We start from the raw sequence: 27,938 nt of genomic DNA on the forward strand, positions 1-27,938 counted from the left end.
ACGAAATCTGTATTTTTTTATTCAGTGTGATTGGACTCGTATTTTCCATATGTGTGTATGACTTGTGTAGTTTATGTATGTATATACATACAGCCCGCGACAAAACGATAGCACTTCAACATTTTTAACAGTTTTGACTATTTACATTTTTTTTGTTTAATATTCATTATTTTTATATAGAAGCATAGCTCTTTATCTAACAAATACCATATAAATCCCGATTTCAGATTTTGTGCAAAAATTATAAAAATTTCACAAACTTTTCATACCAATTCCAAGCCTGCTACGTACGTACGATTTAATGCTAACACAAACGAATTGGCGCTTTTGTTAATGGCTAAATACGGCCTGTTAACAGTCAGAACGTTATGAATATGCCTACCTATATACATAGAAGCATACACGTGCATACATACATACATATCGCACACGATCTTCAAAAGTGGCCAACTCAAAATTACACGTTCGCCATGCTAATCATATGGGCAAGGGGTTCTTTACTTAGGTATTTTCAACAAATTATAACAACATTTTACTCCAGCTTTTGCTAAAAGGTAAATAAAGGCTCTAGGTAAATTTTTAGTGAATAATTTCAAAATGCCAAATTTTGAGTTGTGTCACTTTTGATCGTGTGTGTATTATGTACACACTTATAGTAAAAGCTAACACGTGCGAGAGTGCATACTTGGTTAAGAGTAAATATAAAAATACAACTCACTTTCTAACAAAAACCATATAAGACCAAATTTCAAACTTTGTAAAAAAAATAGCAAAATTCAACAAAATTTTAAAACAACACCAAACTTTTTAATAAGAACTTTTAGAAAAAATCTAGGTGTGCAGTTTTATAACCCATAAAATTCTAGCTTAAGAAATTGCAAGTTTGAAGTAGCTAAAAATTCGCGCGTTGTTGATATTTCTTTTTTTCGGATAGTGTTATTATTTGCTTCAATACGAAAAAAATTTTATAACATACATACATGCGTGACACCGCCAGGAAAAAAAATTATCAAAAATCAACGCGATTTCTTAGCCACTTGAAGCTTGCACTTTCTTGAGCTAGAATTCAGTGGGCTATAAAACTGCATACTTAGCTTTTTTCTAGAAGTTCTTATTTAAAAACTTTGGTGTTGTTTTAAAATTTTGTTCAATTTTTCTATTGTTTTTATAACGTTTGAAATTTGGACTTTTATGGTTTTTGTTAGATAGTGAGTTTTTTTTTATAAAAAATAAATAAGCATTAAACAAACAAAAGAAAAATAACCGAAACTGGTCACAATGTCATGTCCCTATTTTTTTTTCACATGACTGTATGTGGGCGGGTCCAACCCCGCCCACTTTTACATATTAAAGTTTGTACTCTTAACAGAGCTTACGGTAAAAATTTTATCCTGATATGTTCGCCGACGCTTAGTCCCTTTTGAAGACTCAACAAAATCTATTTTCGGGCGCCCACGATTTGAATTGGTGGAAACTGTTGGTTGACATTTTAATGATATGATTTCTTTCTTTTCGTGCCAATTAGAATGATTTTTCGAAACTGCTGATTTTTGTCGTTTGGATCTTTGTCAAAACAATGCAAATTTTTTACAAACGTAATTAATACATTTTTTCAACTCATACCGATCTGGCTCAAAAACCTCATATTCAATATCTTTCGCTATTGCCCCCAGCACATTTTGAACTTTCTGGGAATGCGTACCGGAATTTTCACGCCAAATCGCAAAAACATGCAATCGAGAAAATTCGCAGTGGTAACTTGTGCATTTTGAATTAGAAAATTAGATAAACCAAAAAGTAAACATGAAAAAAACAAGTAATTCTTAGCAAAAAAAACCGACTTAAAAAATATATATATCTTTATATTTCATGATTCAATGATCGGATCTAAACCAAATTAGTATGGGACCACTACCTTTCCGTTGCAAAAAGAATTATTGAAATCGGTTGACGTGGTCCAAAGTTATGTGGTAACATACATAAAAAAAAAAAATATATATATTCCGACGAACTGATAACCTCCTCCTTTTTTGGAAGTCGGTTAATAAAGAGCTTGGATTACGTTATGGAATACTTTGCGAGTCTCTGCAGGTCGATGCATCTACACTGAACATTTTTATAATCTTAAAATATTAACAAATAATATGTAAATAAAAATATTGAGGGCCGATAGGGGAAACACACTTATAACATTACCTAAATACTTGAAAGACGAGCCAAGAAACCCACAAAATCCTACTTTTCTAAAACAACGGTTTGCATAAAACACAACACGAATTATCTAAAAGTTGAATTGTAGAAATAAAGTCAATACCTTTATGTACAATATCCATTGCATACAATTTTAATTCACTCGGCTTTTCACAATATTTTCATTACGTTAAATCCAATTCAATTTTCAGCGTGCTGACGCTGTTCAAATAAAATGAACGATTGATGACACTTTTGTTGCTTTTTTTCAGAAATAACCGTTAGAATGAAAATAAAGAATATATGACAACATGAAGTTTGGACAAAAAACTGATTGCAAAGCCTATTTTGGTTCAACAATTTTTACATACATTTTTTTAATTTTGGCCTATGGCAGCAACCACTGCGCAGCGGGTTCCGAGTTGTATACTTTCAAAGCTGAAGCGTTTCCGTCCATTCCAATGACATGGACAAGCCAGCGGATCCGCTGTATTTTAATTCGCTGCACTATGTCCATGTCGTTTTAAAGCTCATACAGCTCGTCGGGTCGAAGAACCGCATTTGTCATCGTTACCTTATTCAATTTAGAAATATTGATCATATCGAATCCATGATGTAAGTTATCCGCCCCTTTTATTTCTGCACTACCATTAATGGAGATTCAAAATTTGCACAACTTAGTTCCAATTCGTGCTTGGCGACTTCAATTCCAGGGTGGGCAAGGAGAGATCTTTGGAATTACCGTCGGAAAATTCAGCCTCCACGACGAAACGTCCGACCACGGACTGAGGCATATCGACTTCGCCGGGCCTCAAAACATGGTAGTGTAGAGAATAAAAAGATCCATCAAGCTACGTGGCTGTCTCCAGATTGAAAAACGAAAAACCATATCGATCATGTAGTGACAGACGGAAGGCACGCTTACAGTGTTTTAGACGTATGTACACTCCGAGGCCCAAACATCTTGTTGCAGCCAAGATACGCACCCACCTCTGCGCAACAAAAAATGTGCGCCCAAATATGCAAGGAAAGCTTAACGTCGATAAGCTGCAATCACAACAGACAGCCAGTGCATTCGCTACTCGACTCTCACACTTGCTCTCAGAGAGCACTCTTCAACAAACCCACATATGCGAGCAGTGGAACCACATTTCTCGGTCATTGAGTACCGCCGCCGAAGAAGTAGTCGGATTTGAGCGAGCCCGAAAGAACAACTGGTACGATGAGGAGTGTCAGGAAGCTGCAGAGAAAAAAGATGCGGCTTACAGGGCCACGCTTCGATCGGGCACAACGCGCGCTATGAAGGACCGCTATAGGGATCTGAAAAAGGAAGCGAGACGTATTTGCCGCAATAAGAAGAGAGAGGCCGAAATACGTGAGTGCGAAGAGCTTGAAATGCTGGCCGACAGGAAAAATGCCCGCAAATTTTACCAGAGTCTAAGGCGACTTGCGGAAGGTTTCAAGACCAGGGCGTACTCCTGTAAGAACAATGGCGACCTAGTTGCCGATGTTCAGAACGTACTTAAATTATGGAGGGAACACTTTTCCACGTTACTGAATGGTAGCAGCACAGAAAGTTGTGGAGAAGAAGAACCCGAGCCCCCAGTCGATGATGACAGAGTCGATGTCCCTCCGCTTGACCATGACGAGGTACGAATAGCAATAACGCGGCTGAAAAATAACAAAGCTGCTGGAGCTGGAGTCAGTGTGGCTTTAGGCCTGGAAAATCCACCATAGACCAGGTATTCACAATACGCCAAATCTTGGAAAAGACCCGCAAAAAAAGAATCGAAACTCACCACCTATTTGTCGACTTTAAAGCCACTTTCGACAGTGCTAAAAGGAGTTGCATATACTCCGCTATGTCTGAATTTGGCATCCGCGCCAAACTGATACGGCTTTGTAAAATGACGTTGTGCAATATCACCAGCTTCGTCAGAATTGGCAAAGACCTCTCCGAGCCGCTCGTCACCAAAGGGGCTTCAGACAGGGCGACTCTCTTTCATGTGACTTCTTTAATCTGATGTTGGAGAAGATAATAAGAGCTGCAGAACTGAACCGCTCAGGAACAATTTACTACAAGAGCGCGCAGTTGCTGGCTTATGCCGATGACATCGATATCATCGGTATCAAAAACCGCGAAGTCTGTTCTGCCTTTTCCAAGTTTGATAAGAAAGCAAAGCGAATGGGTCTGGTGGTAAACGAGGACAAGACGAAGTATCTCCTGTCATCAAACAAACAGTCAGCACATTTGCGCCTTGGCACCCACGTCACTGTTGAGTTATAATTTCAAGAAAGTAGGGAATTTCGTTTACATGGGAACCAGTATTAACACCGATAATAATGTCAGCATGGAAATCTAACGCAGAATCACTCTTGCCAACAAGTGCTACTTTGGACTGACTAGGCAATTCACGAGTAAAGTCCTCCCTCGACGTACGAAAACCCTACTCTATAAGTCACGTGTCAAGTTAGCACTACACTTTTCGAAATTGGAAAAGTTAACAACGGCATTAATTGTAGTGTTTTTGTTGAAAATTTGTTGTGGAAAGAAAAAATTTGTAGCTCTCGGTATTTAATAAAAAATTATATGTAGTGCTAACTTGACACCATACACCTAGTCGATAGAATTGAGATATCCAATATGTTACTATGCCATTAATTGTAGCTTTTAACTTTAAAATTTGTTGTGGAAAGAAAAAATTTGTAGCTCTCGGTATTTAATAAAAAATTATATGTAGTGCTAACTTGACACCATACACCTAGTCGATAGAATTGCGATATCCAATATGTTACTATGCCATTAATTGTAGCTTTTAACTTTAAAATTTGTTATGGAAAGAAAAAATTTGTAGCGCTCGTTTTTTAAGAAAAAATGGTATGTAGTGCTAACTTGACCCCATACACCTAGTCGATAGAATTGCGATATCCAATATGTTACTATGCCATTAATTGTAGCTTTTAACTTTAAAATTTGTTATGGAAAGAAAAAATTTGTAGCGCTCGTTTTTTAAGAAAAAATGGTATGTAGTGCTAACTTGACCCCATACACCTAGTCGATAGAATTGCGATATCCAATATGTTACTATGCCATTAATTGTAGCTTTTAACTTTAAAATTTGTTATGGAAAGAAAAAATTTGTAGCGCTCGTTTTTTAAGAAAAAATGGTATGTAGTGCTAACTTGACCCCATACACCTAGTCGATAGAATTGAGATATTGAAAATGTTATAACGGCATTAATTGTAACTTTTTTGTTGTAAATTTGTTGTGGAAAGAAAAAATTCGTAGCTCTTGTTTTTTAAGAAAAAATGGTGTGTAGTGCTATCTTGACACCATACACCTAGTCGATAGAATTGAGATATCCAATATGTTACTATGCCATTAATTGTAGCTTTTAACTTTAAAATTTGTTGTGNTTTGTTGTGGAAAGAAAAAATTTGTAGCTTTCGTTTTTTAAGAAAAAATGGTATGTAGTGCTAACTTGACACCATGCACCATTGTCGACAGAATTGACACATGACAACATGGTGTGATAGCTATTGATCGTCCAAATGCCTAAACAATTGCTTGACACACGTTGGACGGTTTACAAAAATTTTTAATTACTGATTATAATAAATTTACGAAGAAGATACATTCTTTTAAATTTTAGCTGCCTGTCAATCCATAAGGGATCAATGTTTACCACGCACCAACGAAACAAGCATGCGTTTTTTCGTACCAGGAGAAAGCATCGAAAGCCTATACCTTATGAGTGCATTATAGCCCTGCAGTAAAATTTAGAGACAGTCTGACAAAGCACTAGTTCCGAGCTACATATCTCAGAACTATCTCTAAACTAGTGCAAAGGGAATGCAGAGCGGGACAGTTGAAACTTACGGTGTAAATGTGCAAATGCTCACTACTCGTACAATACGAAAGTAGCTCAGCGAGAAGACCTCGGACTCAACCAACGTTGGTCGCAAGTTCAAATCGCGGTGGAGGCAGTTGCGAGTTTTCAAATTTAATGAATTCAAATTGTTGCGTGCAGCTTACAATATATTTTTTTTTTAATAAAATATGTAACAAAAATTTTTTCTTAAAAAAGGAGAGCTACAAATTTTTTCTTTCCACAACAAATTTTAAAGTTAAAAGCTACAATTAATGGCATAGTAACATATTGGATATCTCAATTCTATCGACTAGGTGTATGGTGTCAAGTTAGCACTACATACCATTTTTTCTTAAAAAACGAGAGCTACAAATTTTTTCTTTCCACAACAAATTTTAAAGTTAAAAGCTAGAATTAATGGCATAGTAACATATTGGATATCTCAATTCTATCGACTAGGTGTATGGTGTCTAGTTAGTACTACATACCATTTTTTCTTAAAAAACAAGAGCTACAAATTTGTTCCTTCCACCACAAATTTACAACAAAAACACTACAATTAATGCCGTAGTTAACTTTTCCAATTTCGAAAAGTGTAGTGCTAACTTGACACACGTCTATAAGTCACTCATCATGCCCGTTCTGGTATATGGCGCAGAAGCATGGACAATGACAACATCCGATGAGGCGGCTCTTGGAGTATTCCAGAGAAAGATTTTGCGGAAGATTTACGGACCTTTACGCGTTGGCAACGGCGAGTGCCGCAGACGATGGAACGATGAGCTGTATGAGCTTTAAAACGACATGGACATAGTGCAGCGAATTAAAATACAGCGGCTCCGCTGGCTTGGTCATGTCGTTCGAATGGACACCGACGCTCCAGCTCTGAAAGTATTCCACTCGCAACGCGCTGGTGGTAGCGGAGGAAGAGGAAGGCCCCCACTGAGATGGAAAGACCAGGTGGAGAAGGACTTGGCTTCACTTGGCATTTCGAGTTGGCGCCAGTTGGCACAGAAAAGAAACGACTGACGTGCTGTGTTGAAGTCGGCCAAAATCGCTTAGGCGGTTACAGCGCCAAATAAGAAGAGGAAGAAGTTCCAATTCGACATTTGAACGTTGTTACGCATATTGGACATTTCCATTATAGTAGTTTAGAAACAAAAGAGGATATTTACAAAGTCAGTGAAACTAGAATGTCCCTCTGAGATGCTAACTTTTCCAACTGGGTAGCTAAGCAGGCATGTGGATACAGGTAGAAAGAATACATATTTTTTGTTATGTATGTATACATTTCGATGTTGCTATTGTCTAACACAGAGTACATTCACATCTCTTCACAGAAGGTTTATGACATTAACTTCTTTCGCTTGAATCATTAATGCACAAGCACATGAACAAATGCACACATACATACATATGTTTGTATAAACAAACCAAATTTCATGTTCTATGGTTGTTTTGAGTCATTTAATAAGTTGAACCACCAACACCAAACGGTTTTACCATTTTGCCAATAACTATTGCGAATAAAAGGTGATACCCGTATCTACGTGTATGCACATATGTACATACATATGCAAATCGTTTACCTTAAGATAGAAAGGCCCTATATCACATCGTTGCTGAAATACAAAAAGCCGTAACTAACTAAAAACCAAATTTCACTTTTTGATTGATTATGATGCATTTCATCGGATTATAAGTGTCACCACATCGTTTTATGCAATAAAAATTGTTAGTTAGTTACGACTTTTTTGCTTTTCTGGTAACGGTAACGATATGTATTTATGTAGCATAGCATATCTGTGGACATTTGAGAAAACAACTTAAGTCTATCTCTCACGGACAAAGAAAATAGTATATGTCGGCAAAGCTCTTTTTAAATTAAAACATGCAGTTATTGCAAAAGAAACATTTTTAAACGTTGTGAATAGCGATAAAATAACACTGTGGAACAAATTCAGGTTAGCAAAAGTTATAGCACATGTCGACAAAACAGATTTTACAGTCAAAGACAAAAATGTTGCTATTTGAAAGAAATGTTAAATTACACTGTGGAACAACCAATTCAGGTTAGCAAAAGTTAGGTCGATTGTGAGAGTGAGGGGTGAAAATAGAGGCTAAATTAGAAGACCCGTATCGCGGCGTTTGTTTATGTTAGTTCGAATTTTTTTTTAATCGACCTTCGAACTTTGCAGTCAGATGCCGATTTTCAGCATATTATTTATATGGTTTTTTGGCTATAACTCGTCGACTAATTGATATTTTTTCAATCTGTTAAAGCCAAATTATTGATAGAGACCTGTGCAACAATTAAAATAAAAAAAAATTTATTTAGAAAATTTTCCAGTTATGCTGTTTGTACTGGTTTCTTCCTTTAATACCTTTTCCGTATCGTGAATCCCAATCGCACAATCGAGGAAAAGAGGAAGAAGGGGAAGACAAAGATGAAATTCCAGAATATCTGTTGGACGAAATTATCGACCTTTCTGATGATGATGACGATGACCAAGATATTAGAGAGAGTAGTGATGTTGATCCACAGCCGCCTGCTAAACAGCAACTGGCCAAATCATTAATTTAATTTATTTAATTTTTTGACTTAAAACTTTTCATAACTAACATTTCAAAATTATATCTCTTCCATATTTTTATAATTTCTTTTTCAATGTTTCTTCAAAACCAACACTGAAAAAATTGGTACATAAGAAATGAGAAGTAAATTAATATTAAGCTGGAAAACGCAAGTTTTGTATTATGATTGTTTTCTTTTCAAATGAAATTTATTGAAGAAACTGAGAGGCATATTATAGATCAAACAGAAAGCAAAAAAGACTTAGTTTTGTGGAAAATATGCTCAAAAAGCATGAAAAAAAAATTTCCAACATTTTGCTTCATAAGCACTACAAAAATTTTCTAAATCAAATTTTTTTTTTAATTTTAATTGTTGCATAGGTCTCTAGCAATAATTTGGCTTTAACAGATTGAAAAATATCAATTAGTCGACGTTTTATAGCCAAAAAACCATATAAACAATATGCTGAAAATCGGCATTTGACTGCAAATTTCGAAGGTGGATTAAAAAAAAATTCGAACTAACATAAACAAACGCCGCGATACGGGTCTTCTAATTTAGCCTCTATTTTCACCCCTCACTCTCACAATCGACCTAACTTTTGCTAACCTGAATTGGTTGTTCCACAGTGTAATTTAACATTTCTTTCAAATAGCAACATTTTTGTCTTTGACTGTAAAATCTGTTTTGTCGACATGTGCTATTTTGTATGTCCGTGAAAACAGACTTAAGTTGTTTCGTCAAAAGTCCACAGATATGTAGGATATATATGAAATCATCTTCGCGAGAATTAAAATTAATGGCGATTTCGTTTCTACGAAAAATGTTGCCTTCTCATCGCCCTCTTCTTAGTGTTTGTGCATAGAGGGCAAGAAGGTTGTATTTTTCGGTAGAAACGAAATCGGCATAAAAAATGTAAAAGCTGCAACTATACGAAATCTAACACAGTTTATTTTGAAACGAATGTAAATTATATATGTTCATAAATACATACAGATTTGTACATACACAAATGTTTAATTAAAACCCTCTAACAGCAGTTAAGCATTGGGCATACCCACAAGATTTTCTTATAACATATTTATTGAGATCCACTTGGGAGCGATGCTTGTGCTTATTTGTTACATATATGGTAGCAAATCAGAAAAAAAATCTACAAAATCAACGGCAATTTTTAACTACTTAAACTTGCACATTAATACACAATTGAATAGGCTATAAAACTTTTTATTAAAAAAAAATTCTAACACTTCTGAGAAAAAGGTTTGAAATTTGGATGAAAATTTGTGGAATTTTGTATAGGTTTCTACAAAGTTTTAAACTAGGGTTTATATGGGTTTTGCAAGATAATGAGCTGTGTTTTGATTGAAAATTCTTAAAAATAAATAAATAAACAATATCACTTTGAGATATGACCGATACTGTATATAACTTTTTATATTGCAACAGCAGAAGTGACTGTATGTAGTTTTTTTTTTTCTATGCAAACTAAAACTTGCAAAAAACAAAAACAATAAAATTTTTAAATAGTTCAAAATTTTATTATCTTTATTTTTCATTTAGTCAACAACGTATCTATAATTGTTTTGGGTTTAGATCCTTTTTACTTTCAATACGAAGCATATTTTTTCTACTTTCGATCGTCATAGCTATAACTCTATTTTTATGAATTACACGTCGAGCATAATGTTAACAGATTTTTTTATGCGCGAAATCAGTACGTTAGACTTTTTCATGCTAAAAAAATCATTACTTTTCAGTATATTTTTATTCAAAGCAAAATCGTGAATGTAAGTATCAGATAATACTTTAAAACGCCAGAGTAGGTGGTTTTAACAATATTTTAGTATATAAATAAAATATAGTTCATAAGAAAAGTGTTATTCATTTTAACTTGACTGTACACATCATTATACACAGTGTTTTATATTTACGACATTTTTGATTAGCAATAATGAGATCATTTCCATCTTCAGTGTTTAAATCAGTCAAAAGTAAAGTCAAAGAAATCTATATTTTTCATTTTAAAATTACTTTTAATATGTAGTTCACTTTAAAAATTTTTAATTAGAAGCCGTTTTCTTTCTTTGCGTCAGGAAGAAAACTTTATACTTAAGATTCCCTCAGTTGCTTCGGTTGGGTGTGGTATTGAAAAAAAAGCAAAATTACATGTTATTTCCAAACTGTGGAAAAGTACCACTCTTTAAGGACTTCATCTATAATTCCTCTTGGCTTAAATTAATTTTTTCAACTACGCAAATACTTTGAAAGGCTAAGAATTCGCTAAAAAGAGTACCCAACTCTATATCTTGTATACAAAACTCTTTTACAATGTGAGTAAATTGTGAAAAAAGAGTTGTAAGTTATACACTGAGGGAAAGAAATATTAAAATCAAATAGAAACGTAATTGATCTTATTATAAACGTCAACGAAAGTACGCGTTTGTACTGAAAAAGCATCGGTGAAGTGAATAATTAAGACAAAAACTAATAAAAAAAAATTTAATTTGCATGTTGCCTGCAGTGGAATTCGAACCCGACCATCTCCGGATATCAACAATTTGTGGCAAGCATCTTTGTGCACTCAGCTACACCCAGGCATATAAATTTGCTTTCAAATTTTGAATATATTGTACGGATAAGCATGTATGTACTATGTATGCACGATTCAGAGAATACAAAGGTTGCGCCGATCTCGAACCGCTATTCCTCTCTTAACGAATTTGACAGAATCGTTGTTTGCATGACGTCACACTTGTGCAACTTGTTTACGTTTTCCTTGCAACATTTTTTCTTCTTCTTCCATTCTTGCTCACGTTTTGGCATTTCTCTCTCGCAATTGCACCAGTGTGACGTCACTCAAAAGTTATTCTCAAAAATCCTCTCTGATCGCCGCAATCTTGTATTCTATCATTCTTGCTATGTATGTATGTGTGTGTTGTCACCGCTCTCAGAGCGGCACTCTGCATGCTTGGGGTGCGTATGTGCACTTAAAGGGTGAACACACCAAAACTGCGACACTTAGAAATTACTACCAGAAACAAACTAGCAGGCTTTGAAATTATTATTTTTTGTATTATATAACTTGGAAGTTTAGATGTTATTAAAATGTTAAAATATTAGTTATTATTTGCTCCATCTGCAAGTGATCGGTATTTTCATCGCACACGCGCCATCATGTTCTGCACGACTGCATCATCGACTTTACGCGATGCGCACAACTACTTTGTTTTGCACTCTTCAATATTTTTCACTGTTTCACCTGTTTTCTGCAAGATTTCTTTGACAATTGNATGTGTCTTTGGCATAGTGGCAGGTTCCCACGTCCGCCTAGATCAGTGGCCTACTCCTTATCTGTTGATAAATGACAGAAGACGCCTTTTGAGGCACTCATCCCGATAAACTTGATCATTCATTGTCCCGGATGGGAAAAAAGGGCTGCTCTTACGGCCACAGGATCAAATAGCTTGCCAAACCATGTGGTTTTTTGGAAATTTGGACTTCATTTTCAGCTTACAACTTTCAGGGGCATCTTGATGACTTGCACCAGTATAAAAATCTTGACCTGCAATATATTTTGAATTTTTATAGCAGTAGGTTTCGCAGTCCATAACAATGCAGTTGTATTTTTTAATTTAGAATTCATACAACTTCCTAATACGGCATTTCGCTGCATTCTACTTTGCGCCTCTGTCTGGCGCTGTTTGAGCTGTAGAACATCTCAGTGAAGCTTTCCGCTTTACCTTTTGTACGAAAAATTGCGATCTCCGTATGGATTTAGCAACATAACGCGACAAAATCTTCGGATTTCGCGAAAACGCACTGAGGACCTTCCGAGCACTGTTTTTATCACTTTGACCATGCTAACCCCCGCTCCCTGGTTTTCTCGTAACTGCCAGGCCTTATTTGTACCGATTAAAACCCTGCAAACTGTCGAATAGTGCAATCTTTAATTTTTTAGCAATTTTACGTGTACTTAAGGCCGGATCATTTATAAACTCGTGCAAAATGGTTTGTCTCGTTTCTAACTCGGTTGCCATTTTTAACTCAACTAGGAATCGAATTCAAATGAAATTTCTTCTACGTCCAACTAAGGTCATGTGGTCAGCTTATGGTATTTGAATTTCAAAATATTGAATTCGTTTTGGGTAAGTTATAAGCTTCCCAAAGTGTCGCAGTTTTGGTGTGTTCACCGTTTACATATACAAACTCAGATGTGAACAGTCAAATACGTGCGTAATAAATTTTGTATGAAAATATTATTTTTAAATACGAACATTTTTAAACGATAATCAAATATAAGGTATTCATTTTTACTATGCATTATTTCCCTCAGTGTAGGCAAAAGCGATTCGAATATCCAAATTTGTTGTTATTAAACTGAAACTTATTTTCGAGGTAACTAGCAACACCCGACAAAAAAGTCAGCCTTCTTTTTAAATAATTAAACCTCCAACATATCGAGGGCTTATATTCAATACCCTCTATCTGCCTTTTTTCCACCTGAGACTTAACTGTCATCGGTGATGTTAATGCTGACCTTGACAGAAGAATTTACTTTTAAATTGCAAAGTCAGAATTAACACCAGTGATGACAAATAACACCCAGATGGGTTCTAACATCACAAAGTTGGTTTTGTGAAAATTACAGATAGAGGCTATTGAATATAAGCCCTCAATATTAGGTTTCTTCCACAAGCTACTTGTAGAAAAACTCGAGCAAAGTTCAAACTCTATTTGACACGTAGATCATGGATCCATAGTCTCGCCCCCTAAATTTCATTTGGCAACATTTCGCCATCTTGGATTTTATTTCTGTTTGAGTTTTTTGTGATTTGCAAGCTAATTTTGCATTTTTCATAAAAACTGGTTAAATACAAATATGTAGAGAATTTAATTTCCCACATGAAATGAAGTTTTACGGCGCATCCCGTATATAGCTATTTAGTATCGCGTTCTCGCCCGTGATCTAAGCTTCGTACAACAAGTAAGAAAGTCTAAGTTCGGGCGGAGCCGAACATTAAATACCCGGCGCAAATATTAAATATATGTTTTTCACCTTTCCGAAAGCTACCGCTACATGGTAAGTCAGGGTGTATCAATTTTGAGTAAATTAGCGTCCTTAAATTTCGAAATATTGACGTTTCAAGCATTTCTAAAATTTACCGTTATATGAAAGGCCGTAATTTTAGTCCGATTTCAATAATTTTCAACGCTTTTCTTTTATGTGGCAAGCACAATAACCATGGAAGAACGGTTACCGAGATACATATATGTGATCATAAGTGGGCGGTGCCTCGCACATTTTCCAAAATTTTATCATAAACGTATTTCCTGGTAAAGGATTGTTGCAAGCATCAATTTTGAATAAATTAGCTTCAATATTTACTGATTTATCGAAGATTTTGTATTTCTCGAAATTACCGTTATATGGGATGTGGGCGTGGTTATTGTCCGATTTTTTAAATTTTCGGCCATTTAGTATGCTGTACCAAGGCCAACAACTGTGCCAAGTTTGGAAGAAATTGGTGCAGCGGTTACCAAGATATACACATGTAACCATAAGTGGGCGTGGCTACGCCCATTTGCCAAAATTTTATAATATTCTTATTTTTCGTCTAAAACTCATTGTAAATATCAATTTTGAGTGAATTATCTTCAGTAGTTACTAAAATATCGCAGTTTTCGTATTTCTTAAAATTACCGTTATATGGGAGGTAGGCGTGGTTATTATCCGATTTCGCCCATTTTCAATACCATCCGTCCCACGCCCAAAAGAAGTTCACGTACCAAGTTTCGTTAAGATATCTCAATTTTTACTCGAGTTATCGTGTGCACAGACGGACGGACGGACGGACGGACAGACAGTCACCGCTTAATCGATTTCTCTTTTCATTCTGATCATTTATGTATACATTTGTCTATATCTATCTCGATTCGTTTTGCCTGTTACAAACAACCGTTATGTGAACAAAGTTATAATACCCTTGTGCACAAGTGCGCTCGGGTATAAAAAAAAATGTAGGCACAAAAGATTTGGAGAATGAAATTCTCTACAACCTTGGAATATATGCTATGTATTTTCAACAGAAATTGTCAAAAAATGGCAAAACCTGTGACAATGTAAAAAATTTTCCCAGTTTTTGCTGATTTTTACCATAAAAAATGCTACTTTTAAAATTAATATCTCGAAAACTATTTATTTGTTAAATTAAATGGATTCATATTCTAGTTCAGCAGCCTCAAATTCATCTAGAAGTTTAATTTCAGTGTTAAAATAGATCTAAAGTAGTGTTACTATATACTAGTTGCGTTTTTTAATTTTTCCTTAATACATTTTCTAAGTTAAGAAATACTACTTATCTTAAGAAATCTACTTATCTTATTTCTGCGGGTTCAATTGAACAAAGAATAATAACGCGATATCTCCCGGGGATATTCACAAAAATTCACAAAAATTACTCGTTAAAACCGCTATTTTCGTTACATTCAAATTAAACTTTTGCTTAATAAAATGATAAAAAGAAAATTTACCCTAAGTGCATTATGACCTTCTGTACGCGGATGCATCACATTTTTTAAGAATATAATGTAGAAATCAAAATATTAACTTAAAACCGTCATGATCTTTCTAGAGAGCGAAATTTTATTTATAAGTAGCCATAGAATATTCTGTTTCCGGTCAACGGTGAGCGTTCGCTGTGCAAGTTAGAAAAGTGAGGGGGACTGGGAAATGTTATTTGGAATGTTCTCTATCGAAAGTGACAAATTTTTTAAGTTTTCTCCAAAATTTTGTCAAATTGGTTTTTGGCCGCCTAAATCGTTGAAATACCCCTATGTGCGATGTAAGCAATGCGGCGGAAAACTGATTTCCACACCCCGCTGAGTAGAGTTTTTGACGCTTATTTAGACTTAATAAATGCGCAGAACACAAATAAAACTATATGCATATAATTTGATTTGTAGCGTCATCTTGCGTTTCTTTAAATAAGAAATAGATATGAAAAATCAATTCTTCATAACAAAAAGCCCCCCAAGTACAAACTAGTATAAAAAAATACATTCGTAACCTTTTAGTAAATAAATATTAATCTTCTTCTTCTAGCCTTTTTAGCTTCTTTTAAAATTTCGTAAGCTCGAAATTGACTTTAGAGCCATGCTCTAATGAACATTTTTTCTTAATATTATATGTATATAGAATCCAAATGTGTCACGAACGATGTCGAAAAAAATCGCTCCATAGAAATTAACCCGCCCTAATGTACATACCAGGGTGATTGGCTCGGTTTTTCAACTGGATTTTTTGAATATTTTTAGGCGGTTTTCTTAAAACTTGATACGTACGCCCAACTATCTAAAGTTTTAGAAAACTTTTACTGGTTTTGCGTTCTTGTACCCAAAAAACTTGCAAAGTAGGGGAAATTGAGACAGCAAAATGTGAAAGAGAGCTGCAAATTTCTGCTGGAAAAATTTTTCCCAGCTAAAACTTGCAAGTAAAAAATCAGCTGATCACAAACACACGTTTGTAAATAAACAAAAGAAAATATGGCCTTTATGAGTTATTTCATGCAAATTTTATTATTAATGCTAGTATACAACGAAAAAGTGAGTAAATTTAATAAGCACAACGTTTGTTGAATTTATTTTTCGTTAATTTGGTATTAATCCCCAGTTTATTTACTTGAGTGTGTGCTGACTATAGTTGCAGTATAACATTTTTCGTTTGTACCATAATTTTCCTTTAAATATAACAAAAAAGGTTTAAATGCAGCATGCTGAAATGTTTTTATGCTGAAGTTTTCGGGTTTGGCAGGTTGATTGTTGAAATGAAAATTTTATAATTTTAAAGTTACATCTGTGGCTATATCTATTACATTTTATTGGATCAATGATGGGATATCACAAATAATTATGAGAAAAATAACTTATTCATTCCGATGTTATTAATTTGTATTTTAAAATGGTTTTTCTTATCCAAAACTATTCAATTGTATAAAATGCCAAATCTGGGGAAAATGTACCAAGCAGAAAATATATTGCCAAATTAATCACCAGCGGCAACTGTGCATTAATCAGCTGTTTCGAAGTTTGCAAGGTTTTGCAAATTTTGTGTTTTCGTACTTCTGTTGATATTTCGTCTCTTTGAGAGCGAATGCTGCTAAATTCTCAGAACTTTTGCTGCTGGAGAATTTTGTCCTCTCAATACGAGTACACACCTTTTATTATAATGAAAACTACTGAACTAAGAAATTTTTATAAATTTTATATCTGAATACTGTAAATTTCTCCAGAAAATTACTTAAAAAATAAAAGGAAAGCCTTTCACTGTTGTTTTTTTTTGTAGCAGCTTACTAAACTCGGTCTAGGTCAGTGAATCGACTACATTTTGTCTTCATTCTCATCTATCAGCAAGCTTAGGAAAAGAAGAGGTGGTTAGTGTTGTCGGGGCATCTTATTCAAGGTGGACCCAACAGTATAACCAGATACAATATCACTAGCAACTCGAGCTCTTCGTCTGCGATAGATGGCGTTGGCATCCAAGGGGTGAGTGTTGACGAAGGTGATGATTGGTATCCGTTGAATGTCCTGTCTATAGTAGATTGTATTTGTATAATCGGTGTGGTTTGCGGATTGTGTACTCACATTCCGAAAACATTTGGTTTCCATGCTCGAGTTTTTCCCGAAAAAGGCATGTTTTTTAGCGATATAATCTGGTTAAGATCGGTGAACCCCAAAAAGTTTGAATATTTCACAAAATTTGTTCTGTTTTACCTGTAATTCCAAATACTTCGAACTTGTTTTGCCTTATTTATTTCCACATTAAAGCTATATTTGTTTTTTATCGGTCATATTCTGATTTTGGTTTTGATTTTTGCATAACAGTGTTACTATAGACAAAATATGTAGATTAAAATCGGTTTATCAGGGATTTTTCTAATTTGGAAACGGGGAAACGGTTTTTAAAAATTGCCATTTTTCAAATAACTCAAAAACCGGTTTTTCGCTACCAGGGAAAGGAGAATTATCGGCCGATGTTGGCCGGTTACCCGATTTCAGGTAGTCTACTCCAGCTGCACCCAATTTTTCCAGCATCACCATGCATGCTCGCGTCGGGAGCAACAGCTTTGGAGGCTTTCGCCTCTCCGATGTCTACCTGAACCTCACCGCAGCTGAAAGCAAGAGTCGGACTGGGTGTTGGCAGTTTGTGCAGCCTTCTGGTCACTCGACGTTTGGCTCTGTCCACCGTAATGATGCACCGTGAAATGTCGGCTGAAATAGCTCGCACATCGTTCCGGGTCCGGCGAGGCGCGGTCACAGAAAGAAATTTCCACTATTTCGTCACGCTTTGTCAGGTTTGACAGTGGCCTTACGGTTTGGGAGAGCTTGCTCACACTAGACATGAAATTGCAAGTCTTTAAATGCTTCTCCAACTTCCCCCGCTTATGTAGGTTTACTAGTTAATACGGAGAACCCTGATGCAGGAATTTCGTAGATCAGCCTGGCGAAAGTTCTCACGATCATTGGCTAGTATATTTCAGCCGGGAAGTGTAGACGAGTTCACCTGCATGAACGTCTGTTGGTGCGGAAGGGCGGCGAAGGTGCTTTCTGTAAAGCCATTCCAATCAGCTTTATTAAAGTTGACATAGGTTCCCTGTTCCGCGGAAGCAAAGTCAGTGGGTTTATCGATCTAGATGATTATGGGCATTGCCCGATGCCCTTACTATTGTTACATCGGGCGAGCTGCCACAACTACCAATAACCCTCGCGGGTTTGTCGTCGTTCGTTGTGCAGAACGTCGAATCGTCTAGCTGCTCAGCCATGTATATTCCCCCCGATTGTTCGACAGGCTTGAACGTAAATATTTCAAGCTCGACATCGCCTGACCGGAAAGCAATGCCCTGACATTCTAGAATGGTATCCCTGCGGTCGATGTCTACTTCTATTAGACGATACTGCACGGTGTGATGCGTATGCTGCCATTCTCGAGTGGTGCGGAGTCTTGCACGTACCCTAAAGTGGCACCAACCAAGGCAAGAGTTCCATTTGGCTGATGTCATATTACGGTATATCCTAGAGCGACACACCAAAACAGAATGTATGAGGAACTTGCAGCTGTTAGTTTGCCCTCGCTCGTGGACTGCCGCGGTGTGTGGGTGAAGATGGGGTTGTGTTTGCGTTATGTAGTGTGGTGCGCGTTTTAGGGTTCTGTTGCTCAGGTGAGTTCCGGTGTGTAGTGGGATCGGCATGTCGTGTGTGTTCTAGGTCACTGTATAGCCCGATCACTTTAGATTTTTTCAATGAAAAAATTCCAGGAAGAAATTTTTTGACGCAGTTAGGTGTCTCCTGTTTAGGTGAACACAATATGAAAATTTTTCCCCCAATTGCGATATGGGAAATGCCCGCCATCTTGGATTTTGTGTTTTGTACGATTTGCGCGCATTCTATTTTTTCAACGAAAAAATTCAAGGAAGAAATTTTTTGACGCAGTTTGGTGTCTCCTGTTTAGGTGAACACGAAATTAAAATCTTTCCCCCCAATTGCGATATGGGAAATGTCCGCCATCTTGGATTTTGTGTTTTTTACGATTTGCGCGTGAATGTTGCATTTCTCGCGAAAAAAGGTGAAGAACAAATTTTTAGAGAATTCGATTCCTTACAATTTGCATGTGCCTATCATTTTTTTTTTTTAATTACACAGGTTTACAACAAAAAAGTTTATGCATATTAAACCAAACCTATATATCTCTATGTTATTCGACCCGCTGAGTGCGAATCCGAAGTCCGTTAGACTCCATAACGTCAGGTTCGTGGTCACTTGAAGGTCAAGTAAGGAAGAATTCATTGAATAAACCTGAAAATTCATATATACAGTATCGGTCATATCTATAGCACGCCATTTCAAAGTTTAACAATTTGTAGAAAACTACAAAAAAGTGCAACGAATTTTCATATAAATTTCAAACTTTTTTCTCGGAAGTGTTAGAATTTTTCTGAATACACAGTTTTATAGCCCAATCAATTTTAGTCTGATAATGTGCAAGTTTCAAGTGGCTAAAAGTTACCGTTGATTTTTTAGAATTTTTTCCGCCAAAGGTGTTGCGGTTTTCTTCCATATACAAATAAATTGAGTATATTCATTACATGGAAGCCAATGCGACAAAAAAAATTCTAAAAAAATTAACGGTAATTCGTAGCCACTTGAAATTTGCACATTATCAGACTAAAATTGCAGGGGCTAAAAANAAAAATTCCAGGAAGAAATTTTTTGACGCAGTTAGGTGTCTCCTGTTTAGGTGAACACAATATGAAAATTTTTCCCCCAATTGCGATATGGGAAATGCCCGCCATCTTGGATTTTGTGTTTTGTACGATTTGCGCGCATTCTATTTTTTCAACGAAAAAATTCAAGGAAGAAATTTTTTGACGCAGTTTGGTGTCTCCTGTTTAGGTGAACACGAAATTAAAATCTTTCCCCCCAATTGCGATATGGGAAATGTCCGCCATCTTGGATTTTGTGTTTTTTACGATTTGCGCGTGAATGTTGCATTTCTCGCGAAAAAAGGTGAAGAACAAATTTTTAGAGAATTCGATTCCTTACAATTTGCATGTGCCTATCATTTTTTTTTTTTAATACACAGGTTTACAACAAAAAAGTTTATGCATATTAAACCAAACCTATATATCTCTATGTTATTCGACCCGCTGAGTGCGAATCCGAAGTCCGTTAGACTCCATAACGTCAGGTTCGTGGTCACTTGAAGGTCAAGTAAGGAAGAATTCATTGAATAAACCTGAAAATTCATATATACAGTATCGGTCATATCTATAGCACGCCATTTCAAAGTTTAACAATTTGTANATTTGAAATTTAGGTGAAATTTTATTGCACTTTTTTGTAGTTTTCTACAAATTGTTAAACGTGGGTATATATGGGGTTTGTCTGAGAATGAACTAAATTTTAATTGAAAATTCTTAAAAATAAATAAGTAAACATAAGTGGCACACAATATCACTTTGAAATGGCGTGCTATAGATATGACCGATACTGTATAAGATTTTAGATTCGCTGAACCCGAAACCGAGGTCCGTTAACCTCCACAATGTCAGCTTCGAGGTCATTTGAAGGTCAAATAAGACAACAAATTTATTCAATAAAAATAAAAATAAAAATTTTAGTTTTTGTTGTCGTTGAAACCGAGTATGGGGGTCCCTTGATTCCTCAAGGTCATCTAAAGGTCATGCCAAGGTCATATCAAGGTCAAATTCCGATGAATTTTATTGAATTTTCAGGTTTATTCAGTGAATTTTTCCCTACTAACTGTAGGTGAGTTCTAAGGCCTGAGTAAGTTCAGAGGCGATGCTAGCCCTAAGCATAAGAATGCGGAGCAGATATTGCCCCATGGACGATTATTTTTTGAGAGATTTCGCCGACTTAAACAATGTTAGATCGCAGAAACGACAGCACTTTGTCGGATAAAACACCGAGTCATTCCAGGACGTGCTATAGCCAGAATGCCAAAAACTAATAAAAGAGAACGCTCTTGAGGGAGCAAATGATGTACTCTCTTAGTCAGAAGTTACCAATTTAAATGCGAATATTTTTATACCCGAGCGCACTTGTGCACAAGGGTATATTAATTTTGTTCACATAACGGTTGTTTGTAACAGCCAAAACGAATCGAGATAGATATAGACAAATGTATACATAAATGATCAGAATGAAAAGAGAAATCGATTAAGCGGTGACTGTCTGTCCGTCTGTCCGTCCGTCCGTCCGTCCGTCTGTGCACACGATAACTCGAGTAAAAATTAAGATATCTTAACGAAACTTGGTACGTGTACTTCTTTCGGGCGTAGGACGGATGGTATTGAAAATGGGCAAAATCGGACAATAACCACGCCTACCTCCCATATAACGGTAATTTTCAGAAAAACGAAAACTGCGATAATTTAGTAGCTACTGAATATAATTCACTCAAAATTGATATTTACCATAATTTTCAGACGAAAAATAAGAATATTATAAATTTTTGGAAAATGGGCGTAGCCACGCCCACTTATGGTTACATGTGTATATCTTGGTAACCGCTGCACCAATTTCTTCCAAACTTGGCACAGTTGTTGGCCTTGATACAGCATACTAAATGGAAAAAATCGGACAATAACCACGCCCACATCCCATATAACGGTAATTTACAGAAATACAAAATCTTCGATAAATAAGTAAATATTAAAGCTTACTTATTCAAAATTGATGCTCGCAACAATTCTTTACCAAGAAATACATTTATGGTTAAATTTTGGAAAATGGGCGTGGCACCGCCCACTTATGATCACATATATGTATATCGGTAACCGTTNGGACTAAAATTACGGCCGCTTCTCATATAACGGTAAATTTCATAAATGCTTGAAACTGCAATATTTCGAAATTTAAGGACGCTAATTTACTCAAAATTGATACTCCCCGGCTTACCATCTAGGGGTAGGTTTCGGAAAGGTGAAAAAACATATATTTAATACTTGCGCCTGGTATTTAATGTTCGGCTCCACCCGAACTTAGACTTTCTTACTTGTTTTCTGGTAAATTTGTCAAATTGTAAACAATAGAAGTGCGGTTTTCTAAGGGTACGTTCACACAGAAAGCGGAGCCGAGCCCATCGAAGCAAGCCTTTTCATGAACTTTTGGAGCTGAAAGTAAGGCAGTTTTTCATTTTGAATTTTCTATTTAATTTTTCAGCTTCATGGCGCTGCTGTAAACAAAATATTAAAATAAAAACTAATTTTACAACTAGCCATTTTTGATTAAAATTGAGCAAATATTTTTGCCGCTTTTCATTGACGATAAGTTTTGTGGTACCTTTGCAGCCGAGTCCATGAAAAAAGCTCCGCTTCGCTTCGTTCAGTGTGAACACCACCAGCTTCGCCTTGTTCCGCCTTGCTTCGTTCGGCGTCGCTCGACTTTCTGTGTGAACGCGCCTAAGGCATGTTGAGCTCAGTGTGTTTACATAAAAATAACGATTATTTCAAAAGCAAAATTTGGAGATTATGTTTAAGTTGTGAAAAGTTACCATTTTTTACTAGAAAGCAATCCCACACTATTTAGTGTTACTCTCTCGCTCTTAGAGATTTTATTATTATTATCTGATAGTTTTACTAGATTTAGTCTGAGGATCACGGGACCAAACCTAATAATGTAATAATGTTAAATATCAGACGGAGACAACTCCAACAAGCGTAATGAACATTTATTCTACCACGGGGTTCTGGATCCCACAGCCTGCACGGCAATCAACACCTCGCGCGCTGCCTGTACTACGTAGCACCATCAAGCCTCCACGCTCGAAAATTTACATTAGAAAACAGTACAGAGGTAGTACAACGACAAGGTCACAATTATTTGTAGCCATTCCAATTATAATTTCATACTCTTATCAATGGATTGGGCGTAAAAGTTTATTTTTAGTAACACTTAGATCAAACGAAACTACCCCTTTATTTGCGCTTGGTTTCTAGGTACTTATGTACATATGTATGTATGTTTGTATGGGGGAACTTTGTGTGGCAACAATTTAATAATCCGTTGTCATAGCCGTGTTTCCAATGTGCCTATTCACTTCAGAATTGTGAAAATTTTGAATTCAGAATATGTCGCTGGACATACTTTCATGTGTATGTACGAGTATCTACATATGTATGTATGTATGTATATATCCTACAGTCAAATTTAGAGACAGTCTGACAAAGCGCTAGTTCCGAACTACATATCTCAGAACTATCTCTGAACTAGTGCAAAAGGAATGCAGAGCGGGACATTTGAAACTTGCGGTGTAAATGTGCAAATGCTCACTACTCGTACAATACGAAAGTAGCTCAGCGAGAAGACCTCCGACTCAACCATCGTTGGTCGCGTGTTCAAATCGCGGTGGAGGCAGTTGTGAGTTTTCAAATTTAATGAATTTAAATTCTTGAGTGCAGCCTACAATATTTTTTTTTTATAAAATATGTAACAAAAACGGAAACTGTAAAAGAAACGAAAAAAATGTCCAAAAATCTAATCTCAAAAACGTGTTCTCTTAAAAAAAAAACTGTCCAAAATGGAACCAGTTAAAAACTGGTTGCAAAGTAATACACTGGGCGGCAATTGCCACCGATGACAATGCCGTGTAAAACTGGACAGTTGAAAGCATTGCTTGGGTATTGAGCTAGAACTGGTACTGTCGGTGAAAGGTCTAGTTCTACGCTAGTTCTGGGATTGTCAGATTTTCTGCAGGGTATGTATGTATGCATATACAATATACATATACATTAACATATGGACATATACAACCTATTATTTTAATCCAACAACCATTTTATTGAATATTTTAGCGAATAGCGCGAATCGTATCTACACAATTTAAATGTTTTTATACCACTACACAAATACATATGTACATACGTATAAATTTATTATATGGCCTCTGTTTTAGAGAGCATTGACACTAAACAAAAATTTAGAGCGTTGAACTGCTCTTAAAACAACTACAAAACCGTTCATACGCCTCCAATTTAGCAAAGCTAGGTATCGGCAGTTTTTTTTTGTTACACACGAATTATGTTTTATAAACGTATGTATATACATATGTATGTAGTTATGCCCCAAGTTGTAGTTTGCATGAAGAAGTTCTCTTCCTTACGCCAATATACATACATACAAACAAATGTGTATGGGATTTACTAATGTTTTGCTAATTATGACAACTTAAAAATTATGGTTCTAAAGCAAAACAGGCGCAATTGTTACGGATCAAAAAGTTTATTCGAAAAGATGAATATCAAAACGTAAAATTTCGGTAAAATATATGTACATCACATAAAAAGCAATTAACGTAATACATACATATGTGTGTATATATGAGTAGTCCACTTGCAAAATGCGCTATGTAAATTTGTTTAAATTTTTAGTTTTTGGTGGTTAACGTACCAATGTTTAAAGTAGTTTCATGTCCACTAATAATACAGTGCAAATCCTTATATATTCTGAAAAAATAGCATCAAATGTTAGCTACTCTACGTACGTTACGTAAACCTAGGTGTCCCACACATTTTTGCGAATTTCTCGGAAACCAATGGAACACCTAAATTAATTTTGGAGGCTCTAATTAACACCTAAAAGACACCTAATTCCTAGCTAATTTTTATTGATTTTTGGCGACTTGGGTCAGCTAGGTTTATGGACGTCTTATATAGCAAAGTGATTTTCACTGCTGTGTGATCGGTATGTAAACCGGAAACACAATTTAATGGGTTTAGCTTCCTACATAAAGAAAACTGGTATCCTAACAATCAGTGGTATAAGAGATAAAGCTTATGCAGCATAGATTTTGACGATTTTCTCAGTAGACTTTGTATTATTATTTATAAAATAGCTTACGAAATTTATCTGTTTTAGGTGTCCAAATAAAGGAATTTCTCAGAAAAACCCGATATCTGAACAATCAGTTGTATGGAGGCAATAAATAGGTTATAGTGACCCGATCTTTGCTAATTTTACTGTAAACTTTCTGTTGATATTGAGTGAAAATAGTGCGAAATTTCATGTTTCTAGCTGCATATATGGAGAAGTTATAACAAAGAATCTAATATTTGAACAATCAGTTGTATGGAGGCTATAAGTTATAGCGACCCGATCTTCGCTATGATAATGGGTAGAAATACTGCCAAATTTCATGTTCCCAGCTGCATAGATGGAGGAGTTAAAATAAAAAATCGCATATCTGAACAATCAATTGTATGGGAGCTATATGTAAAAGTGACCCGACCTTTGCTATTTTCCCTGTAAGGGTTCTGTTAGTAATGAGTGAAAACGGTGCGGATTTTCATGTTCCCAGCTGCATAAATGGAGAAGTTATGGCAACAAATCTCATATCTGAACAATCAGTTGTATGAAGGCTATAGGTTGTAGAGACCCGATCTTCGTCATTTCCACTGAAAGTATTTTTGTGATGAGTGTCAGCAGTACAAAATTTCATGTTCCTAGCTACTTAAATGGAGGAGTTATGTTTAACGAAAAATCGTATATCTGAACAATCAGTTGTATGGGAGCTATAGGTTATAGAGACCCGATCTTTGTAATTTTCACCCTAAGTTTTCTGTTGATAATGGGTTGAAGTATTGCAAAATTTCATGTTCCTAGCTGCATAAATGGAGAATTTATAGCGAAAAATCTCATATCTGATCAATCCGTTGTATGGGAGCTATATGTTATAGTGGCCCGATTCTTCCGGTTCCGACAATGATTAATAATTATAAAAATACACCCACATACCAAATTTTATCCGGATATTTCGAAAACTGAGAGACTAGATTGCATACAGACGAACAGACAGACATACGGACAGACGGATAGCTAAGTCGACTCAGCTCGACGTTCTAATCATTTATGTAAGTATACATTTTAGTGGGTCGATCTCTTCTTATTCTGGGACTTACAAACATCGGACCAAAGTTATAACACCATTTCATGCTCATGAAAGGTATAAATATAAAAATTCGGCAACCATAACTGAGCGGGACGCACTAATACCCACGACAAAATAAGACTGTGTTTGTGTGCCCAGCATTGATCTGCATCAACGATATTTTCAATCAGGTATTGTTAGATAAGACTGTTTGCTGATGGTGCACTGTTGACTATAAGTGAAGACGATTTGGATTTGGAGCATGGTGCATATATAGCACAAATAGCATAAATAGCATGATTGTTACTGTTTCATGTGTTCAAACAACAACAAAATTAACCAGTCGGCTGTCTATGCACCATGCTAGACAGTATACACCGAATCGTGAATACCCCTACTGTATGTCTGGTTATGCAAAAATAAGCTAATGGTAAAAGTAAATAAAATTGTAGTTTAAAAAATGAAAACCTCGCTATTATAATTTCCATTCCTACTGTCATCAGGTATGCAATTTGAGAATAGAAATCGCTGCATCTTTTAGGCGCATCAATATTACATAGTTACATCCCGAGCTAATAAAAGGGAGGTAAAAAGACAAATTATATGATTATTTCTTCAGCAAATAAAACTAGATTAGGACGATTACAGAAGTTACTACAATTAAATATTCTTGGTGGTCTTATTGATAAAAAATTCAAATTCCGGTTTGTTTAAAAAAATACGTGATATTTTTTAAATAAAACAGATCGGAATATGCGCTCACATATACTTAGCACGTTTGAACTGTATAAAGTATGTATATGAAAATTAGTAAAGAAAATATGAAAAATGTTAATGTACAACTTTTTCTAATCTAATGAATATATGTAAGTGTACATGAATGAATATATATTAATAAATAAAATTAGTAGAGAAGCAAGCGATTAAATAAGCTAAAAATGTAATTGACAAGATTTTATATACAGTATTGGACATATCTATAGCACCCCCCTTTCAAAGCGATATTGTTTGCCACTTATGTTTAATTATTTGTTTTTAAGAATTTTAAATTAAAATACAGTTCATTCTCTAACAAAACCTATATAAACCAATGTTTTAAACTTTTTAAAAGACCGCAAAAAAGTGCAACAAACTTTCCATTAAATTTCAAACTTTTTTCTCAGAATCTCTAGAATTTTTTGAGTACACAGTTTTATAGCGCATTCAATTTTGTCCAATAATGTGCAAGTTTCAAGTCGCTAAGATTACCGTTGATTTTTTAGAATTTTTTTTGTCTCATTTGTTTCCATATATGGACTAAACACAATTTATTTTTATATGGCAGAAACCCGCAACATCCTCGGCGAAAAAAATTCTAAAAAATCAACGGTATTTTTAGACACTTGAAACTTGCACATTATTAGACTAAAATTGAATGGGCTATAAAACTGTGTATTCAAAAAAATTCTACCGCTTCTGAGAAAAAAGTTTGAAATTTGGGTGAAAATTTGTTGCACTTTTTTGCGGTCTTTTAAAAAGTTTTAAGCTTGAGTTTATGTGAGTTTTGTGAGAGAATGAACTGTATTTTAATTGAAAATTCTTAAAAATAAATAAATAAACATGAGTGGCAAACAATATCACTTTGAAATGGGGGTGCTATTGTATTGGCCAATACTGTAGGTCTTAAGACTGTCAATAAATAACCCAGAAGATAATTTAGGTAGACCTTCTTAAGTGAAACCAGTCTAAGAGGCCTACCCGAGAAGGGCTGAAAAAAGTGCTTCCTTGCACGCCTTCTAGAGGGGCTTATTCATTTACAATTTACGCGAATGAATAAATTTATATTATTTAGCATTAGAAATAAATTTCAATAAACAT

General features: G+C 35.5%; 1 protein-coding gene across 5 annotated transcripts in view; it reads right to left on the bottom strand.

The window, feature by feature from the left end:
* The window catches only part of brat (tripartite motif-containing protein brain tumor), a 68,176-nt gene that overhangs the window by 30,181 nt on the left and 10,057 nt on the right, over positions 1-27,938 (bottom strand). Inside the window, exon 2 of one of the 5 annotated variants that reach the window (XR_001849036.1) lies at positions 26,619-26,653. The exons of the other annotated variants lie outside the window; for them this stretch is intronic. The gene's annotated coding sequence lies outside the window, so the exon portion shown is untranslated. Of the gene's footprint in view, positions 1-26,618; positions 26,654-27,938 lie in introns of those variants that run through there. 5 annotated transcript variants of the gene reach the window in all.

The sequence above is a fragment of the Rhagoletis zephyria genome, unplaced genomic scaffold, assembly GCF_001687245.7.
Source record: "Rhagoletis zephyria isolate East Lansing unplaced genomic scaffold, Rhagoletis_zephyria_1.1 Rzeph_scaffold_00005, whole genome shotgun sequence".
Classification (NCBI taxonomy): Eukaryota; Metazoa; Arthropoda; class Insecta; order Diptera; family Tephritidae; genus Rhagoletis; species Rhagoletis zephyria.